This window comes from Macaca thibetana, chromosome 19, assembly GCF_024542745.1.
Source record: "Macaca thibetana thibetana isolate TM-01 chromosome 19, ASM2454274v1, whole genome shotgun sequence".
NCBI classification, from domain to species: Eukaryota; Metazoa; Chordata; class Mammalia; order Primates; family Cercopithecidae; genus Macaca; species Macaca thibetana.
This window is the reverse complement of record NC_065596.1, coordinates 48,970,297-48,993,170: the sequence shown is the minus strand read 5'-3', so window position 1 is coordinate 48,993,170 and position 22,874 is coordinate 48,970,297. Positions and strand designations below refer to the sequence as shown.

General features: G+C 43.7%; 1 protein-coding gene and 1 pseudogene across 2 annotated transcripts in view; both read right to left on the bottom strand.

Annotated features, from left to right (window-relative positions):
* Nucleotides 1-22,874, bottom strand: part of SLC7A10 (solute carrier family 7 member 10) — a 315,424-nt gene that overhangs the window by 141,647 nt on the left and 150,903 nt on the right. The window lies entirely within an intron of this gene.
* Nucleotides 10,379-12,212, bottom strand: LOC126941809 (aldo-keto reductase family 1 member B1-like; annotated as a pseudogene). The gene is made up of 2 exons (XR_007721431.1): nt 11,389-12,212; nt 10,379-11,069 (listed from the first exon to the last, which is right to left on the bottom strand). The product of XR_007721431.1 is annotated as an aldo-keto reductase family 1 member B1-like (transcript).

Here is a 22,874-nt window from a genome sequence, read left to right as displayed (position 1 = left end):
GCCTGTACTGGAAAAGTAAGCTTTTTCCTTTACCCTTTATCCGAAATTCAACACGGATGGATATAGGTCATGAAAAGATGTTCTGGGGACAATCACAGAATCAGAAGGTGAAATCTGCTTTTAAGGAATTTTTCTTTACCTACTCTGGTGATTTCTCCACAGGCTGATGAAGGCTGCCTGATTCTTACTTAACAAAGCTGGGAAATTTCATCAGCCTGGGCAATATAGTGAGGCCCTGTCTCTACAAAAAGAAAAATAAATAAAACTTTAAAAATTAGTCAGGCATGAGGTGAGAGGATCGGTGAAACCCACAAGTTCAAGGTTACAGTGAGCTACCATTGCACCACCGCACGCTAGCCTGGGTGACACAGCAAGACCCTGTCGCAAGAAATAATTATCATAACAAAATGCTGGGAAGTTTCAGTGTTTTGTTTATTCTCCTGAAACTAGGGAATCACACACCAGGACAAGAGAGACAGCCTATCAATTTGCCAAGGGAGAGCTCAGGCTTTCTGGGTTGGGCTGGGGTTCTGGCTGAGGCATCAGGAGCTGGGCATCAAGGCCCCGGGCTCCCTGGTGGGTTTGCTCTGTGGATTGATGCAGGGAGAGGCTTTCCTGTATTTTGGCCCAGAGTACATGATCTTATCTACAAAACCACAGCACTGTGCCTGGTGCTGAAACCATGAGAGAATTAAGCCTCGGATGACCCAGTTACTGGGCAGTGCTGTCCAGCTCCAGGACTGCTTGTTGCTTTCACAGTATGATGTGTTAATTCGCTGACTGTATTTTCAGAGTCCATCCGCCGCCCTAAACTGTCTGCACCCACAGTTCCAATGGGGAGCAGTAACTTCAATTCATCAAAGCCAATTATTCTAGTTCTTATTTTTCAACTCGTACTTTTCCATTTCAAGTCGTCATGGGAAAATAAGTCTTAATAAATCCCTTTATGCACGAAGAACTAGGGCAATTACTGACATTTTAAGAATTATTGAAACAGTTTTTAAAGTTTTTTGATTAAAGTTCTAAAGGATGTAAATAATCCTTTTTTGGTTTTTGGAAGGGCTTCAATTATTTTCAAGGACAGAAGTTGGGCCCACGGTCTGTTCAAATCTAATTAATTATCTGACTGTGCCCACAAAAGTCACACCTTCAAAACACTGAGGTTATAGCTAATCATCTGAGATTCTCCCACACTGGAATAAGTGTACCCACCCTCTGGGGCCATGAAAGATACATGTACAGGATGCATTATAGGAATTCAAGGCGCACCTCTGCAGGGAAATCACGTTTTGTTTGTTTGTGACTCAACAATTTAGTCGTGCATTAAATATTCAATATCTGAGGCAAAGGATTTAAAATCTTGAGGTGGTACCTTGGAGCAAAAACCACACAGGCTGGGTTAACCAATCACATTAATATTTTTATACCACAAATTAGATTAGAAATCCCGCAGCTGGGAAAAACCAGGTTGGAAAGATCCCAGGGAATGGTGTGGCTCAGAAAAATCAGTGGTGAGCAAACTCCATGAGGCTGGATGGGGGTCTGTTTCGGTTTATGATCAACAGGAAACTGAAGGCAGGTAAACTTCGACCATTGGAAATACATACCCATGCCAACCAGAGTTCGCTGGAGTTGATTTACTGCACTACAGTATGCACTAAAAATGAACACATAGTTTGGGTCAAACTTGCATTTGAGTTAAAAAAAAAGAAACTTTTTTTTTTTTTTTAGTTTACCATGCATTGGTAAATTTTGCAAAAAGGGTAAGAGCTGGGCAGGAGGATCACTTGTGGGTAGGAGTTTGAGACCAGCCTGGGCAACATAGCAAGACCCTGTCTTTAAAAAATTAAAATAACTTAGTTGGGTGTAATGGTGCATGCTTGTAGTCCCAACATTTTGGAAGGTTGAGGTGGGGAGATCCCTTGAGACTTGGAGTTCAAGACCAGCCTGGGCAACACAGTAAGACCCTGTGTCTACAAAAAAATGTTTTAAAAACTTAGCCAGACATGGTGATGCGCACCTGTAGTCTCAGCTACTTGGGAGGCTGAGGTGGGAGAAGATCACTTGAGCCCAGGAGTTTGAGGCTGCAGTGAGCCATGATCGTGGCACTGCATTCCAGCCTGGGCAACGGAGCAAGATCTAGACTCTAAATACATAAATAAAAATAGGATAAGAGAAAAACTGCTTGATCGTGAAACCCGTATTGGAAAACTGCAGAGGTCATCTGTAGTAAGGCAAAGGAGAGAACGGAGCAGCCGCACCTCCATCATTGCTGAAAGCCAAATTCTTTCTATTGACTCCAGAAGACATATTACGCCAGTTTTTTAAAGCTGCCATACGTCTTATCAGAGTCACAGTTGAGTAGTGGTATGTAGGTCTGCGGTACAAATAGAAAAATAAGTGTTTGAGCAGGTCACGACATGCCTGCACACCGCTAAGTGCATCTTTTCTTTGGCAGAGGAGTTTGGAATTTACGGCTCCAAGGAAACAACTGTTTGTCAATCCAAACCTTGGATGCTGACACTGGTGGGCGGCTCAGTGATGACGTTCCTGTGTGACTCAAGTGGTTTCTCAAAGGCAAGAAGCCATCCCTGTGAGGCATACGGGGACCGGTGCTGCATCTTCTAGCCCCATATCCCACAGGGATCAGCTGTAGTCAAAAAAATCTGTTTTTTTCAGACGAGGACACGCTGTGTGAGGGAAGAGAGGGGCGAGCAGCTGAAGGAAGGTGAATGGACAGAAAAGCTGGACACACTGGGGAGTGGGGGTGCTCACACCTGTAATCCCAGCGCTTTGGGAGGCCCAGGGGACAGATCTCTTGAGCCCAGGAGTCCAAGGCCAGCCTGGGCAACATAGTGAGATCCTGTCTCTACAAAAAATACAAAACTTAGCTTTGTGTGGTGGCGCACACCTGTAGTCACAGCTACTCAGGAAGTTGAGAGGTGGGAGGATCACTTGAGCCCAGGATGTCAAGGCTGCAATGAGCTGAGATCACGCCACTGCATTCCAGCCTGGGCAACAAAGCGAGACCTGGACTTAAAAAAAAAAAAAAAGAAAAAGAAAAAAGAAAGAAAGAAAAAGAAAAAGCTGGACCCAGCAGGCCAAAAGGCTGAATTCCACTCGATCATTGTTGATGAATCTGGGAAAAGTGGTATTTGGACCCGAATGTCTGAGAGCAAGTATAATACTGGCAACAGGGCCTGTGACTTGGCTACAAATGGCTTTCAATTTTCCAGTCCATGGTGGGCCAGACAAAACTGAAGTTGCCAGTGTGTGCCCCCTACTCTCTGTGTGTGCCCCCTACTCTGAAACCTCTGACAGCACCTTGCCTTTCTAAGGGTGGGCAGGGAGCAGGGCTGTCGCTAACTCCATATATCAGTTGCCCGACTCGTTCCAAAAGGCCCTCGGCTTTTCGCCTTCACCTTTTCAGCAATCAGAAACAGAAATTCATGTGACGAAACTAATTGCTGATGAAAAGCTCATTTGCGGGAGGTCCTCATTATCCTAGGATAGATAGAACGACGATAACAAAAAAGGAATTGGAGTCCGGGCGCGGTGGCTCATGCCTGTAATCCCAGCACTTTGGGAGGCCGAGGTGGGTGGATCAATGTTTTCTGGTACATTCACAGAGTTATGTAGCGATCACTATATTCTAATTTAGCCTAATTTATCAAAATCTATGTAGATTTATAACCATTTAGTTCCAGTGAAATATAGAATCCTGAATGGCTCCATTATACTCCCTTCTAATGCTATTATTTTGCATTTATAGTATAATAGTATTTATGCATTTTTAATAGTATTCATGCATTATTATTGTGTTTATGCTAATATATTATATATATTATTATACATATTATGTTTCTATATGTTAAAAACCCAAGAATTCTTTGGTATCATTAATGCATTATGTAGTCTGAAGACTTTTAAAGAAACTGAGAGAAGAAAGGAGAAAAAGTATATCTACACAGCTGGGCACGGTGGCACATGCCTGTAATCCCAGCACTTTGGGAGGCCAAGGAGAGTGGATGGCTTGAGTCCAGGAGGTGGAGATCAGCCTGGGTAACATAGTGAAACCCTGTCTCTACAAAAAATATGAAAATTAACCAGGTGTGGTGGCACACATGTCTATAGTCCCAGCTACCTGGGAGACTGAGATGGAGGATTGCTTGAGCCCAGGAAGTCAAGGTTGCACTGAGCTGTAATTGTACCACTGCACTCCAGTCTGGTGACAGAGCAAGACCCTGTCTCAAAACAACAACAACAACAACAACTATATCTATAGAGCTTTTTATATTACTATTTATTTGTTGAGATGGAGTTTTGCTCTTGACGCCCAGGCTGGAGTGCAGTGGTGGGATCTCAGCTCACCGCAACCTCTGCCTCCCAGATTCAAGTGATTATCCTGCCTCAGCCTCCCAAGTAGCTGGGATTACAGGCACCCGCCACCTCGCCTGGCTAATTTTTGTATTTTTAGTAAAGATGGGGTTTCACCATGTTGGCCAGGCTGATCTCAAACATCTGACCTCAGGTGATCCACTGTCTTGGCCTCTCAAAGTGCTGGGATTGCAGTGTGAACCACCGCGCCCAGCCATTACCTTTTAATTTACCCATCTGGTTGTCTTTCTTTATTACTATAGTTTGACCTACCATCTTGTGTCCTTTCCTTTTCCCAGTATAGCTTTGCTCCCACCTTCCATGTAGCATCAGTGTCAATACATAATCTGTATTTCTACAGATTATACGTACATAATAATATATACATAATCTATAGATTATACAAATACATAATCTGTATTTCTATAGATTATAGCCCCAACGACACAATTATATACACATTGTTCTATGAAATTACTTTATAAATCAGTTAAAATAATAAAGGAGAAGAAGGTGAGACATGGTGGCTCAAGCTGGTAATCCCTGCACTTCGGGAGGCTAAGGCAAGAGGATCACCTGAGGTCAAGAATTTGAGACCAGCCTAGCCAACATGGTGAGACCCCATCTCTACAAAAAAATTTTTTTTTTGAGATAGAGTCTCGCTTTGTTGCCCAGGCTGGAGTACAGTGGCGTGATCTTGGCTCACTGCAAGCTCCACCTCACGGGTTCATGCCATTCTCCTGCCTCAGCCTCCTGAGTAGCTGGGACTACAGGCGCCCGCCACCACACCCAGCTAATTTTTTGTATTTTTTAGTAGAGACGGGGTTTCACCGTGTTAGCCAGGATGGTCTCCATCTCCTGACCTCGCGATCTACCTGCTTTGGCCTCCCAAAGTGCTGGGATTACAGGCGTGAACCACTATGCCTGGCCTCTACAAAAATGATTTTTTAAAAATTAGCCAGGTGTGGTGGTGTGCACCTGTGGTCCCAGCTATTCGGAAGGGTGAGGTGGGAGGATCACTTGAGCCCGGGAAGTTGAGGCTGCAGTGAGCCATGTTTGCACCACCACATTTCAGCTTAGGTGACAGGGTTAGACCTTGTCTCAAAAGAAAGAGAGAAGAAATATACAATTATATACTGTCTTTTGTAATTTCTACATAATTTCCTTTACCCATCTTCTTTGTATGTATGTGTTGTGTGTTTGTGTATGTTGTGTGTGTGTGTGTGTGCATGTTTACATTACTGTCTGGAGTCATTTGCTTTCTGCCTGAACACTTCTTGTCAAGTAGGTGTGCTATCAACAGATTCTCTCTCTCAGGTTTTGTTTATCTGGGAATATATCTTGCCTTAATTTTTTTTTTTTTTTTTTTTGAGACAGAGTCTCGCTCTGTCACCCAGTCTGGAGTGCAGTGGTGCGATCTTGGCTCACTGCAAGCTCTTGGCTCACTGGGAGCCTCCCGACTAGCTGGGACTACAGGCACCCGCCACCATACCGCCTTCATTTTTAAGAGAGAATTTTGCTGGATATAAGATTCTTGCTAGATGAAATTTTATTTTCAGCACTTTGACTGTATCAACCCACTGCCTCTGGCTTCCACTGTTTCTGATGAAAAGACTGCTGTTAATCTTACTGGGGACTCTTTACATGTGACACGTTTTTTGCTCCTGTTACTTCTAAGATTTGTCTTTGTGCTTGTCTTGCAGCATCTTTACCGTAATATATCTGGATGTGGATCTCTTTGTTTGGCATACTTGGAATTTGTTGAGCTTCTTGGCTGTGTAGATTAACGTTTTTCATCAAATATGGGAAGTTTCAACCTTTGTTTCTTTGAGTACATTAATGCTTCTGCCTTTCCTCTTTACCTGCTGATTCTTTTGTGTGTATTTTGGTGCATATAATGGCATCTCATATCTTCCTGAGACTCTGATAATTTTTCTTTCTCCTCTTCATTTTCTTTAGCTCCCTGTAGTTACAATTGGATAACCTACATTAATCTAGCCTCAAATTCACTGATTTGCTCCTGCCAGCTCAAACCTGCCATTGAATCTCTCTAGTGAAATTTTAATTTTTTTAAATTTTGCTTTTCAATTCTAGAATTTCTATGGGTTTCTGTTTAAATGATTTTATCTTTTTCTTGATGTTCTCTGTTTGATGATATGTCGTTATCATCCTTTCTTCTAATTCTTTAAGCATGGTTTCCTTTAGTTCTTTAAGGATGTTTATAATAGCTGCTTTGAAGGTTTTTCTGCTATTTCACCATTTGGGCTCCCTCAATTTCATGTATTTTTAAGTATTTTTCTCTCTGGCCTGTCAAAGAATGAGAGGTATATTAAGGTATCCCACTAAAAATGTGTTTTGTACCTTTTTTTCTTCAGGTTTCTAACTTTCATTTTAAAAATTTTGTTGATGTTAGTAGGTGTATAGTTTTCTATTGTGGTATTATTAAATATTGAGCAGGTATAAATCAACATTCATAAAATAGGAGTTAAATACTAATGGCATAACAAATATCTGAGTTTATACCCATCACGTTTGAGACAACACATTATCACAATTTTTTTCCCTTTTTATTTTGAAGAATGAATTTGGAGGATTTATACTACCAGATGTCAAGCCTTATTATTATGTTTACCATAGCATATGATTATGTTATCATAAAAGAGTGTGATATTAGCACTAGTGTAGACGGACCATTGTAACAGAACAGAGAGTCTAGAAATAAATCCACACATATATGGCCACTTAATTTATAATTAAGGAGACAGACGCAGAGTGGTCAACTTGATGTGTAGAAGCTCATATATTAATAGTAACCCTGTACCTGTTACAGATGTTACAAATGTTTTCTCGCACTTGGTAGTTTATTCTTTAACCCTTTAACTTAGACCTCTACTTTTTTTAAAAAAATAGCTGTAGAGTGTAATAAAATAAAAACAACAAAAACTCTTTTTTTTGGTCACACAGAGTTTATTTATTATTTTTATTTTATTTTATTTTATTTTGAGACTGGGTCTCACTCTGTCTCTGGCTGGAATGCATTGGTGTGATTACCACTCACTACAGCCTCGACCTCCCCAGGGTCAGGTGATCCTCCCACCCCAGACTTCTGAGTAGCTGGGACTATAGGCACATGCCACTATCCCTGGCTAAGTTTTATATTTTTTGTATAGACAGGGTTTTACTATTTTGGCCAGGCTGGTCTTGAACTCCTGGGCTTGAGTGATCTGCCTGTCTTGGCCTCCCAGAGTGCTGGGATTACAGGCAGGAGCCACCGCACCTGGCCTACTTTTTAATTTTAGGTGGTCAAATATGTTGATTGTTCTTTTTTGGTTCCTACGTCTCATGAAATAATTACTAGAACTTTCTCTAACCCAAGTTTATAAAAATATTTCCCTGTAATGATATAAAAAGGGCTTTTTAAATACTTAGATCTTAATTTTCATTCAGACCTTATTATCATGCACAGTGCATAGTAGGTGTCTAACAACAGCAAATTGTCGCTTTACCATTTATTGACTAAGCCTTTCTTCCCCCAGTAATTTAAAGGGCCAGATTTTTATCCTGTACATTACCACATGTAACTGTCTGTGCTTTGGGGCTGTCTGTTCTGTTCCACTGGTTTATTTGTCAACTCTTGGGCCAATATCACATTCTTTTAATAATTATCACTTACTACTATATTTAGAGTTGTGCTAGAACAGTGTCTCTTCATAGTTTTTTTCCCCGAGCCTTTCAAATCTAGATGCACTGGCCTAGACCAGGCAAAGCTCATAAGTCAGATTCCGGAAATATCTTTGATGGTAGAAACAACCACACAAATATGCTGGACAGAATTCTGTCTCCAGCCCCATGCTGCCCTGAAGTCTCACTTTTTTGGGGTCGGCTCTTTTTTTTTTTTTTTTTTTTTTTTTTTGAGGGGTCGGCTTTTTTTTTTTTTTTTTTTTTTTGAGGGAGTCTCACTTTGTTGCCCAGGTTGGAGTGCAGTGGCATGATCTCTGCTCACTGCAAACTCTGCCTCCTGGGTTCAAGTGATTCTCCTGCCTCAGCCTCCCAAGTAGCTGGGATTACAGGTGCCTGCCACCACACCAGAATCAATTTTGTATTTTTAGTAGAGACAGGGTTTCACCAAGTTGGCCAGGCTGGTCTCAAACTCCTGACCTCAAGTGATCTGCCCGCCTCAGCCTCCCAAAGTGCTGGCATTATAGGTGTGAGTCACCATGACTGGCCCAGGGTCAGCTCATTCTTTCTACTATTCTTTTTAGCTCTCATTTCACACTTAACTCTCTCTGTAAACCACCATCTCTCCATTTCCTCCTCCAGGATGAGCTTTCCTTCTGTTTTACAGAGCAAATCCCATGATATAGAAACCCCTTAACTTTCTAATGGCAAACCTACAAACTTACACTTAAATCCATCTGTTTCTTTCCCTATTATTAAAATAAGAGTGGAGTCCTGCCCTCTCTCTTCCTCCCAACCTAAAGTAAGCTCTATTGAGTGAGATCTGGTTTCCTCCCATGCCCTTAGGATACAGCTTGACTCTGTCCTCCCTGTCTGTGTTTAAACATGCCTGTCCCTCCCACTCGAACACACACGTTCACACACACAACTTCAGGCTCCAGATTCTCCTGCAGCCATCTTGCTATCTCCTCTTGTTCAAAGCTACACTTCTACAAAAAGTTGTCTAACTCATTGTTTCTTCTCTCATTCATTTCTCAGCCTACTTCAAGGGCCGCCGGTCAATTCCTTACTGTTAATTCTTTACTAATATTCCTGTCTCCAGTCTTGCTCTCCTCCAAACTGTTTCTCACCATAGAAGCCAGAATAATCCTTTTAAGATGCAAATTTGGATATATGATTCCCCTCCTTAAAGCTTTCATGACTTCTTATTGATCTCAAGATCCAAACTCCTTGACAAGGCCTCTGCCTCCACTCTCCTCAATCTCGTGAGACCTTTCCAATCCCAAACCCTGGTCACACCAAGCCTTTCCCTGCCTCTGGCGTCCTCACTATGCCTTCACCTGGTCTTTCATTCCGCATGTTTGCCTGGTTAGCTGCTACTCACCTTCAGTACTCCAGCAAGAAGACGCGAGTGACCACCCTACCACTCCTTCCCCCACTCCAAGACCACATGAAACAGCCCCACTTTGTATTTTCCCAGCACCCAGTACTTATTCCCACTACGTGGAACATTTCTTACACTGTTACTTCTCTCTCTCTCCAACTAGATGGAAAACACTTAGACAAATGGGATCATTTCTTAATTATCATTTAACTCCAACATTTAGCAAAGTGCCTATCACACAGAAGATGGATTATGGCTATCAGAAATGAATGAACGAATAGCTCCTCTATTAGCCACAGAACTCAGCGTCACCTGTAACCTTTTTTTTTTTTTTTTAACTAAAGCTATTCACTCATTCATTCATCTGATAGCGGTAAAAACACATACCATAAGATGTACCATCTTAGCTATTTTTAAGTATACAGTTCAGTAGTGTTAAGTGTATTTACATTGTTGTCAAGCAGAACTCCAGAACCTTTTCATCTTGCAGAACTGAAACTCTGTACCCACTAAACGATTCCCCATTTCTCTCCCGTCCCAGACCCTGGTAACCACCATTCTACTGCCTCTACGAATTTGACTATGTTAATACCTCCTATACTGAAATTGTTTGGTATTTGTCCTTTTATGTCTGGCTTATTTTACTCAAGGTTTATCCAGGTTGTGGCATGTGATGGGATCTCCTTCCTTTTTAAGGTTGCATAGTATTCTATTGTGTGTATATACTATATTTTATCTGTTGACCTGTGAACATCCATGAACATCGTATTTTTACCTGTCTGCGACTTTTTATGATGATTTTCTATGGTATTTGTAATTTTGGATTTTTTGCAAGTTTCTGAGTCCACAACATTCAAATATAGTATTACAAAGAATACATGTAAATATATGCTTTCTATAAATACAAAGGGCTTTTTTAAATAGAAGCTTTTGTTACTATCATAAAGTTGTTCACACTTTTTGTAATAAGAAGCTCTTTTTTAAAACATGTTTTATATTTTAACATATACTTCACTGTGTCGGTCCTTATTTTTTTTCCACAAAAATACTTTTTATCTGAGGCAAAGAGAAGTCTTGCTGAAAGGATTACAGTTCCAAGCAGCCAAAACTCAACTGTTAGTGGCACTATTTTGACCTGGTAGATTTTGCTTCTCTTTGGTCAGAAAAGGGTATTCAGGTTGTACTTTCCCCAGAGGGGCAAAAAGGAGGACAAAACAAACTGGAAGAGACTCCTACTCTGACAGGGCTCTTCAGATCCAACATCAAGCTAGACACGCCCTCGCTGGCCACTACAGGTTGCTATCCCACTGCTGAGTGACACAGGCCATACTACATTTGCAAGGAAAAAAAATGAGGCAGGAAACACAGGTATAGGTCACTTAGGGACGAGCAGGCATCCACAGCTTCAAAACTCTCCATGGAAGGGGTAATCCTTGTAGGAGGCACACCTCACCAAGGCACAGACCCTCCAGTTCCTGTTGTAGCTGAGTAAGGCGGTCATATCCTGGCTGCTCGGTTCAAAGTCAAAGACCTTAAAGTTGTCAGCAATGAGTTCTGGTGTCACAGACTTGGGGATCACCACCAAATTCCTCTGCATGGGGAACCGGATCAGGACCTGGGCTGTTTTTTTTTTTTTTTTTTTTTTTTTTTTTTTTGAGACGGAGTCTCGCTGTGTCACCCAGGCTGGAGTGCAGTGGCACGATCTCGGCTCACTGCAAGCTCCGCCTCCCGGGTTTACGCCATTCTCCTGCCTCAGCCTCCGAGTAGCTGGGACTACAGGCGCCCGCCACCACGCCCAGCTAGTTTTTTGTATTTTTAGTAGAGACGGGGTTTCACCATGTTAGCCAGGATGGTCTCGATCTCCTGACTTCGTGATCCACCCGCCTCGGCCTCCCAAAGTACTGGGATTACAGGCTTGAGCCACCGCGCCCGGCCTTTTTTTTTTTTTTATTGTGGTTGGCTGTAATCGCCTTGATCCTGGGATCCCCCAGGAGGGAAGCTTCCTCAGGGTTGGCCCAGGGCCTGTCGGGAGTGTCGAGGGGGCTGTAGGCGGTCACCACGATGCCTTTGGACTGGCAGTACTGGATTAACTTCTTCTGAGTGAGGTACAGGTGGCACTCAATCTGGTTAACTACAGGCTTATACTTTAAGCCAGGTTTGTTTAAGAGCCTCTCCACCTGGAGATGGTTGAAGTTGGAGATGCCAATAGCTTTCACCAGCCCTTCATCTACCAGCTCTTCCATGGCCGCCCATGTGTCCAGAATGTTGGTGTCACCGGGAACCACATTGCCCGACTCATCCAATGGGAAAAATTCCTTCCCAGGCTTAAAGTCAGTCAGCCAGTGAATAAGGTAGAGGTACAGGTAGTCCAGCTTCAGGCCGCTGAGGGTCTTCTAGCAGGCTCCTTTCGCCAGACCCTTCCCATGGCACGTGCACCCCAGCTTACTAATGATGAAGCGCTCCTCGCGCTTCACCTGCTCCCTGAGCTTCTCCTGAATGGCCACCCCCACCTCATTCTCATTCTGGTACACGTGGGCACAGTCAATGTGGTGGTACCCGACGCTGATGGCCACCTTCACGGCCTCAGTCACCTGGCCTGGAGGGGACTTCCAGGTGCCCAGCCCCAGGATGCGCATCTTGGCGCCATTGTTGAGCGCAAGGTGGCTGGCCATGGCTGCTGCGCTCCCCAGACCCCTGCCTGGAACTGTCATCAGTCCTTATTAAAAACAAGAAAATTCTATGTAAGATTTGGTATCAATTTAATTTGTATAGAAGAGTGCATCTAATAAAATTGATCTGAAGATCAATGTATTTAACTTAAAACTTTTAACTTAAGATGGTTTTAACTTAAAACCTTTTATGCTTTTAACTTAAGAATTACTTCAGAATTACTTAAGAGCTGGCAACTAGAAACATATGTATATTTCATTCAAAGCTAAGTGTGTATCTCTTTCTGAAAGAAGGAACACAAGGCCGGGCGCGGTGGCTCAAGCCTGTAATCCCAGCACTTTGGGAGGCCGAGACGGGCGGATCACAAGGTCAGGAGATCGAGACCATCCTGGCTGACACGGTGAAACCCCGTCTCTACTAAAAAATACAAAAAACTAGCCGGGCGAGGTGGCGGGCGCCTGTAATCCCAGCTACTCGGGAGGCTGAGGCAGGAGAATGGCGTGAACCCGGGAGGCGGAGCTTGCAGTGAGCTGAGATCCGGCCACTGCACTCCAGCCTGGGCGGCAGAGCGAGACTCCGTCTCAAAAAAAAAAAAAAAAAAAAAAAAAAAAAAAAAAAAAAAAAAGAAGGAACACAAGTAATTAATCTTGCTTTTGTTCAAGTAACAGCCAGCCAGAGGAGAACATTTTTCATCCATACCTGAGATCAGGTGGGGGTGGATAGAGTTTTATGCACTAATGGTCAAATTACAGTGTAATCCATCCAACAAGACATTTAGTCATGATTTCCTCAAGGGATAAAAAAAACAAAAAAAAATTCAGTAATAGACTCCGCCATAATCCTTTCACTTTAAGGCAATTACCCACCGTAGGCAAATCTTTTCTTTCAAACATCTCTTCATTTCTTCTTGTTGATTTTGAGGATTTGGTCAGCGTTGTCTGGGGTTCCTTCACTTGGACATTTAGATAGAACCTCTCATTCTGCTATTGTAAGCAACAATATAATTCACTTCCTTATATCTTTGCACGTATAATAATTTTCTTAGAATAAATGACTGAATTGGAATGGCTAGGTCAAAAGGTATGCACATTTTGAGGGTTTTTATTGCAAATTGTCAAGTGGCCTTCCAGGAAGATTTTATCAAATTACTTATGACCATATATGGAAGTGCCAGTTTCCTTACCTTCTCTCTCACACCAGGTGTTAACACTTTTTTTGATGATTTATAATCAGATAGATAAAATACGCTATCTCATTGATTTAATTTGCATTTGTGTGATGAGATCGTATTTTTTCGTCTCAGACCATTGGTATTTCTTTGTGAAATGTTTGCTCATGTCTTTTGCCCTTTTAAAAATTGTGTTCATCTTTTGATTTTTGGTTTTTAAGAGTTTCTTGTATAATAAGGCTATTTATACTTTGGTATAGGTTGCAAATATTTCTCCTTTCCCATTTGTGGCTAATTTTATTTATGGTGTATTTTTCTACCCAGAAGATTTGAGTACTTATGCAATCAACTCTATCAATTGTTTCATGTATCTTTTTTGACTCTGAAGTCAAGATTAAGTAACCTCCTTGTGGCAGATTCCTGTCTCATGGGGGAGCAACTTGCTTGCTAATCTCTGTGAGAACCTTGGGGCAGGGGTTGGGTGCTCATTAGAGAATTGTTTCATATTGTCTTGTGTGTCTTGGAAGACTTATCTCCTGTTCTCTGCCATGGTAACCAGTGCTATGTATAACCCTGCCTAGTACAGTGTGGTGAGGTGGGGGCCGTGCCTGTCTCTTCAGCACAAGGATACTTCCATTTCCCACTCCCAGCAAAAGCTGATCTGACCACGGAACAATGATCAAAAGCAGGAAAATAACATTGGCCAGGTGCAGTGGCTCATACCCATAATCCCGGCACTTTGGAAGGCTGAGGCAGGAGGACTGTTTGAGCCTGGGAATTTGAGACCAGCCTAGGCAACATAGCAAAACCCCGTATCTATAAAAAATTTTTAAATTAGCCAGGTGTGGTGGCACATGCCTGTAGCCCCAGCTACTTGGGTGGTTGAGGTGGGAGGATCACTTGAGCCCAGGAGAGCCACGATTGCCCCACTGCACTCCAGCCTGGGCAACAGAGCAGGACCCTGACTCAAACAAACAAACAAACAGAACCAAAAAACCCAAACCCACCAAAGAAAAAAAAAGACAAACAAAAAATTAAGGAAAATAACATTGACAGAATACTATTAACAGACTTACAGATCCAGTCTGATTTTCTCATTTTCCCACTGATGTCCTTTCTGTTCCAGAATCCATTCTAGCAGCCTATGGAGCATTCTTGTCATGTCCCCTTCATCTCCTCCACTATGGAGCAGTTTCTCAGCCTTTCTTCATTTTTCATGACGATATTTTTGAACAGTCCTGGCAGTTATTTCATAGAATGTTCCTCAGCTTGAGTTTCTACGATATTTCCTCATGATCAGATTGAGACTGTGTATTTGGTAAGAATGCCATGGGGGTGAGACTGTGCACTTCTTGGTACACTGCAGCAGGGGGTCTGGGACGTCTCCGTGTTTTATTGCTGGGGATGTGAACTGTGATCACTTGATTAAGATGGTGTCTTCCAGGTGCACCACCGCATCCAGCTAATTTTTAAATATGTTTCGTAGAGACAAGGTCTTGCTATGTTGGCCAGGCTGGTCTCAAACTCCTGGCCTCAAGTGATCCTCTTGCCTTGGCCTCCCAAAGTGCTGGGATTACAGATGTGAGCCACCACATCTGGCAACTCTCCCACTGTTTCTACCAGTTCTCATATACCTCTTGTAGGTAACCATCTCATTAGCCTCTGGTTTATTCTTCCTCTACTTCTTTTACAGATATGATCTCCTGCCCAATTTTGATGGTAAATGAACAGGTGCAGCAGCCAAGGCTTGAGAAGGACATGGTAACAAAGCATGCACATTTCTCAGAGATAAAGGTGTGGGTCACCCCACAGGTGAACTACTTAGACCAGGAGAGGTGTGCTAGCCAAGGGTGAGGGAATCTAGAATGGGTAGTAGGGGAGGCAGATGATGAAAACCAGTTATAGCTTTGAGGTCAGCTGTAGCAGTAGGGGCTGCCGTTCATCCTTCATCCCACTAGCTGTCCTCTTGCAGGCTTCTCCAGGAAAGGAGGCCACCCAGAATCCCAGAGAAGCTGTTCACTGATGGGATTAACTTACTAAGTATAAGTAAGAAGTGGATCTGAGTGACGCAAGAGGTGGATTGTAGCAGAGGTCATTGTGTGCCTCCTAGATCCCACATTCAGGTTGGAGGGACCCATTTCCCCGGCTGTGTTTTCTAAAGTCTCATAGGTACATAGCACAGTAATATGTATATACAACAGAGTCTTGCCAAGTGCAGTGGCTCACGCCTGTAATCCCAGCACTTTACGGGGCTTAGGTGGGAGGATCACTTGAGCCTAGGAATTCAGGACCAGCCTGGCAACATAGTGAGACCCTGTCTTTACAAAAAATTGAAAAATTAGCCAGGCATGGTGGTCCACAACTGTAGCCCCAGCTACTAGGGAGACTGAAACAGGGGGCTTTCTTAACTCGTAAGCCCAGGAGGTCAAGGCTGTAGTAGCAGGCCATGATGGTGTCACTGCACTCCAGCCTGAGTGACAGAGCAAGACCCTGTCTCTAAAGCATGCACACACACACACACACACACACACACACACAGAGAGAGAGAGAGAGAGAGAGAGAGAGAGAGAGAAGCTTCTCCATAAGAACAAATTATATGCACAGGCCAGGACTGAGACTGCAGTTTGGGGAATGGGAAGGATTTGGGTACATGGCATTGGGAGGAAATGGCCCACCAGATGGCACATCAGAATGAGGTGGGCATTTCCAGCTTTTCTTGGTCATCCTCCACCTCCCTCGCCCTAGAAGGAAGAATCTTACTCCTTCCCTCTCCCACTTCCCTCTGCCCTAGACACCCTCCGATCTCACAAGCCATTCTGGCTGCTGTGACTTTTAGTTTCATCCATCGTTCTAACAGAGATTAAGCTGGAATGTTTCATTTGCTCTTTCGGCTCTCACGTTGGCCCAGAGCTTCCCACCTATGGGTGCAGTTGGATCCTTTTCACTGTAATAGAACAAATGCTCCGACCTCCACCACAAAGTGTTTCTAAGGGTGCCCGGCCTTAGTGAGTTCCTGGGCACCTCCCTGTAATGTACCCAGGCCATTCATATCCAAGGCCCCCAAAGTCTCCTGAGGGCCTCAGTGGAGCCTCCGCTTTAGCTCCTTCTTCACAAAGTTGATACCCCTATGCCAAGGGCACTGATTCCTGGTTTTTACAAGAATCACTTCCTAGAGGCATCAAAGTGGTTTCTGTGTTCACTCCAGTTCCCACTTGGCCAAAGGCACAGGGGATCATTCACGGAGGTGGGGGGAAAGTCACTCTCTTCGTAAGGACTACAAAACAGCACTTGTCTCTCCCCAAATCCCAGTTTCTTCTGCACCTCAGTTTCCCCCCAGAAACCTCTGCAAAGGGAAACAACAACCCCACCTTCCTCTTCCAGACAAAACCCCAACATTTATGCAAATAGACTGGTGACTCCACCTGCCAGACCCAAGTCAATATGAATCCCAGTTGAGGCTGACACAAGAACTGATTATTACCGTGGGAATCTAAACGAAAAATAAGATGAAAAAGGAGCAGTCACGGCAGCCTAGGAGTGGACGCAGATTCCTGACGCTAAGCACAGGGATTCTAGACCACAAGCCCACCCAGCCTGGCTGTGTCTCCTCAGCCCTGTCTCATCTGTTGGGCACCAGCTCCCCACTGCCCCCCTCCCCAGCCCCTTGGCTTGGTCCTCACAGAACTCCCAGAACTTGGGACAGGGCCTGGCTCAGAGCAGGAATTCAATCAACATCTATTGACTGAGACAGATGAAAGAGAATGGGAGAATGAGTGCCAGGGACAACCATGTCCCTCTGTCTGGGAAGCTTTTCATTTCCTTCTCAGCTCAGTCTTGTGACTTCCAGGGGTTGACCTGGTGTCTGGATTTTCAGCTGAGGATGGGGCTTCCCCCACTAGGCCCAAAGATGGTGTCCTGGGCTTCTCCGTCACCCTACAGTCTCAAAGTGGACCCCTCCACCTCTCCTTCCTTCTTTCTACCCCTCTCTCCTCCTGGAGGAGCTCCTGTAGATCTACTCTCCCTCTCTGCTCCATTTCTCTGCATGATTTGGGTTTGCCTAGCAGAAGCACAGTCACCACTCGTGGACTGAGGGATGGAGTGGAGCCGGAGGCTCTTCCGCTGTGTTCTTCTTTACCCACTTGGCTAAAATCTGGTCTGGGTTGTTAATGTTTTAAAACAGTACTGTTTTAGGTTAATGTTAAGACTACAATGCATCCCAAATACTTAAAAAATTTTTCTCAGAACTATTTTATTTTTAATTAATTATTATAAGAGACAAGGTCTCAGTCTGTTGCCCAGGCTGGAGTGTGATGGCACAATCGCAGCTCACTGCAGCCTCGACCTTCCAGGCTCAAGCCGTCCTCCCGCCTCAGCCTTCCAAGTAGCTGGGACCACAGGCACATGCCACCATGCTTGGCTAATTTTTAATTTTTTCTTTTGTACAGATGGGGCCTCACTATGTTGGCCAGGCTGGTCGCAAACTCTTGACCTCAAGCAATCCTCCCGCGTCAGCCTCCCAAAGTGCTGGGATTACAGGCACTGTGCATGACTCAAACAACTTAAGATTTATAAAAAATTGGGAAGGCAGTGTAGATTTCTCAGTTTCACCTATTACTCACACCTTACATTCATATATTTGTTATAGTTAATGAAGATATATTGATACGTTATCATTAACTGAAATCCATTATTAAATGTTGCCCACACTTTAAATCTGGATTTCCTTAGTTTCTAATATCCTCTTTCTGTTCCAGGATCCCAACTAGGATACCACATCACATTTAGTCATCATGTCTCCTTAGGATTCTCTAGACCAGGTGTCCCTATTTCCTGAGCCACAGACCTGTTTGGAACTGGGCTGCCCAGGAGGAGGTGAGTGGCGGGTAAGCAAGTATTACTGCCTGGGCTCTGCCTCCTGTCTTAGCAGCAGCAGCATTAGAATCTCACAGGAGCGCGAACCCTATTGTGAACTGTGCATGCGAGGGATCTCGGTTGCATGCTCCTGATGAGACTCTAATGCCTGATGATCTGAGGTAGGACAGCTGCATCCCGAAATGATCTCTCCTCTCCTGCTGCCTCCCATCCATGGAAAAACTGTCTTCCATGAAATTGGTCCCTGGTGCCAAAAAGGTTGGGGACTGCTGCTCTAGATTGTGATACTTTGTCTGACTTTCCTTGTTTTGATGACCTTGACAGTTTTGAGGAGTCTTAGGTAGGTATTTTACAAAATGCTGCTCTACTGGAATTTGGTGTTTTTCTTAGACTGGGGTTATGAGTTCTCAGGAGGAAGACCAAAGGGTAAAGGGCCATTTTCATCTTATCTTATCAAGGATACTTGCTATCAACATGGTTTATGACTGCTGATGTGGACTTCGGTCACCTGCTAGTCTTTGTCAGGTTTCTCTACCATAAAGTTACTCTTTCTTCTCCTCCATATTCTACGCTTCGAAAGGAAGTCACTATGTGTAGCCCACAATTAAGAATCAGGGAGTATAGCTCTCTAGCCTGAGGGCAGACTGTCATTTATTCGGAGTTCTGCGTGGCAGATTTCCCTCTTCTCTGCCATTTATTCCATCATTTATTAAAATCTGTAGGGACTCATGGATATTCATCTCATACTGGTTATAATCCAATACTACGTTATTTGTTTTGCCACTCAAATAGTTCCAGCTTTGGGCAGTGGGGGCACTTTCATTTGGCTTCTGTGGCCCTTTGATATAGTCTTATGGATGGAATGTTTATGTCTCCCCAAATTCATATGTTGAAGCCCCACATGTGATGGTATTTGGAGATGGCGTCTTTGGGAGGTAACCAGGGTTTAGATGAGGTCATGGGGTGAGGCACTCGGGATGGGATTAATACCCTTATATGAAGACACGCTGGAGATCTCGGTCTCTCCCCACACCGACTCCCCAGCAAGTGCACAAAGAAGAGATCATGTGAGCACATGGGGAGACTGCAGCTACCTCCAAGCCAAGAGAAGAGGCTTCAGGGTAAAATTTACCTCGCCAGCACCTTGATCTTGGACTTCCCAGCCTCCAGACCATGAGAAACAAAGTTGTGTTGTTTACACCCTCAAGTCTATGGTATTTTGTGATGGCAACCTCAGCTGACTGAGACACAAGCTCCTCAATTGCTTGACTTTCTGAGGACTTCCTTACTTTCTGGCACTGCAAGATGTTCCAGGCTCACCTTGTATATTTCCTGCCCCAGCCCTAGAATCAGCCACTTCTGTAAGGGGCCGGCTTCTGTTATTGGAGAATGGTATTGGAAACCAAAAACACACTCCTACGTAGCAAATTATTATTGGATGGACACACTAGAAAACACTTATTTTGTGCCTTCTATATGCCAGGCACTATGCTAGCTCCTTTTCATGCTGGTTTACTTAATCCTCATAACAACTTTATGAAATATTTACTGTCAATCCTCCCTAGATGAGGACTGGAGGTTGAGCTGGGTTGAATGCTAGCCAACACCACCCCTCTGTTCTGTCTCCAAAGCCCATCGCACTGACTTGATAAAGACTGGTGTCACACACATACCTCACAAACACCATTTTTTTTTTTTTTTTTGGGAGGAGTCTCGCTCTGTCACTCAGGCTGGAGTGCAATGGCGCAATCTCGGCTCACTGCAACCTCTGCCTTGCGGGTTCACGCCATTCTCCTGCCTCAGCCTCCCGAGTAGCTGGGACTACAGGCGTGCGTCACCATGCTGGGCTAATTTTTGTCTTTTTAGTAGAGATGGGGTTTCGCCATGTTGCCCAGGCTGGTCTCGAATTCCTGGCCTCAAGTGATCCCAGATGGCACATATCTCTCCTTATGTGCAAAGATGACAGGCACCTATCTGTGTGTGCATAGATGCATACGGCCCTCCTCATGTATGCAGGTGTTATTTAACTATTTGCATGTGCTCACATATCTTTGTGTACAGAGACGACATGTACTTATCCTTAAAACAGATGACGTGTCTCAACTCATGGGATAATGAAATCTGACAAACTGAAAAGTGCTTCAGAATGGACATTCACAGTACTTGCCAACTGCTCAAGCTTAGACCATGTCAGATTTTTTGCTGTCATCCACAGGACTCGCTTATGAGATGTGGGGATGTCCTAAGACAGCCATTTAGCATCACAGCTGTTATGATTTCAAACAGTGCTTCCAGAGATAAAACTGGAGGTTTACATTTTGCCCTCAAGCATGGGGATCATATCACACAAGAAAGAACAGATTAGTCAGCCAGGGTGAGTAAGGCTTCCATCAGAGCAACCACAGTGCGATCTGCCACTTGAAGTGCATATTGATGGGTTTGTCTGCCCACTACTTCTTTTTCCTCTGAGATCAGCCCCTGCCACCCTCTCCAGAGCAGCCATGTTCATCCATCATGACCTGCTTTTAACACTTGATCATTCCTAGATGAGCACGTGACCCAGCTGTGCCAATCCGAGAGTCCTCATGTAGGACTGTTGGAACGTGAACTTAAAATGAGAGTTGGCCTTTCTTTAGGGACTGAAGCTGTGAACATTGAGACTGTCATTGGCCATGTGAAGGTTTACGTGCCAGCAGAAAGCATAATGAAATCAATAGGAAGACACATACACACACACACACACACAGAGAGAGAGAGAGAGAGAGAGAGAGAGAGAGAGAGAGAGACAGATAGACATCTGTTCTTGGTTCTAACATGACCTGGGTATTTCACGGAGCGGCCTAGCATCTTTCACCAAGGCCTTGTTTAATGCTTAGGCTAGTCAGGGATGGTTTTCACTTATTTCCAACCAAAGAGCCTTAACCAATGCAGAATGATTGATAATCATATTATCACCAACATACTGCAAGACATTAACTAAAACTCAAATCTCTGACGGACATTTTCCCGGCTCTCAAATATTACAGATACAGTCCATATCTCCTGTCAAAGGTGGTTAATTTGGCTCATTAGTTTTTCAGAAACTTTCCAAATATACATTAATTTATTTCAGTGTGCATAGTAAACTTCTATTGATCTGGCTTTCAAATACAAAAAATTCAAATTACTAAATTGTTCCTCCACTCTACCTTGTGGAAACAAATGAAATAAGGTGTGGTAACTAAGGAACTGCTCTTGAAAAAAATACCTTTAGGATACAACATAGGGTCAACATCAGGACCTTCAATATTATGTGTGTTTAGTCCCTGAATCAACAAAGCAGTATAAGTACAGCTTGGCCTCATTTTGCAGTGTGTTTTAGTCTACTATGATTCTATGGATGCAATTTGTTTATAACTCATGTATGAGCATTGTGGTAATAACAGCTAACACTTTTTTTTTTTGAGACAGAGTCTCACTTGGTTTCCCAGGCCGATCTAGGCTCACTGCAATCTCTGCCTCCTGGGCTCATGTGATCCTCCCACCTCAGCCTCCTGAACAGCTGGGACCATAGGCACATGCCACCCATCACACCCGGTATTTTGGGAGACCAAGGTGGGAGAATCATAAGCCCAGGAGTTCGAGACTGGCCGGGAAAACATAGTGAGATGCCACCTCTAAAAAAATTTTCAAAACAAACCAGATGTGGTGATGCATGCCTGTATTCCTAACTACTTGGGAGGCTGAGGTGGGAGGACTGCATAAGCCCAGGAGTTCAAGGCTGCAGTGAGCTATGATCATGCCATTGCACTCCAGCTGCAGCCTCCCAAAGTGCTGGGATTACAGGAGTGAGCCACTCTACCTGGCCATGTAGCTAATACTTTTGAGGTCGTACTATGTACCAAGCAGGCACTGTTTTAGGGGCCTAACACACTATTTTCTTTAATCCTAAGGGCGACACTGTTGTCTTCTCCATTTACAAATGACAGGGAGGTTAAGCAATTTGGCCAAGGCTGCATATCTAGTAAGTGGTGAAGCTGTGGACACTAGAGTTCATATCTCTTAGGTAACTAATATAGTTAATCATAGTGGCTGTCAGGTAGCTATAGTATTCAATGAACAGGACATTCTACTTCCCAAGTCCTTTGGAGGGGTTTTTTTTTTTTAATTTTAATTTTTTTTAATTAAATAGAGATGAGGGAGGTCTCACTATGTTGCCCAAGCTGGTCTTGAACTCCTGGCCTCAAGTGATCCTCTCACCTGGACTTCCCACAGTGCTCTAAAGGCTACTCATTCTTTGGATTTGTAGAATATATACTGATTACCAGTAAGGCGGAGATACACAGGAACTTTTTCTTTTACTGTGATGGCTTGGATCCCTGTGACTTGTAAAAAAGCTACATAGTAGACCTCCAAGGCTTTACCAGGCTCTCATTTCCTTATGGAGAGAGCAAATCTTTCTGAAGCTTCCATCTTTTAGGTAAAAATCTGAATGCTTCTTGGGTCCACATGGCCCTGCCTATCTTGTTGGTCTCCACTTTACTTTCAGCCACTTTAGCCTTAAATTTCTCATATCTATAATCTCATGCCTATAATCCTAGCACTTTGAAAGGCCGAGGTGGGTGCATCACTTGCCCCAGGAGTTTGAAACCAGCCTGGGTAACATGGTGAAACCCCAACTCTACAAAAATTACAAAAATTAGCCAAGCATGGTGGCACATGCCTTGTAGTCCCAGTTGCTTAGGA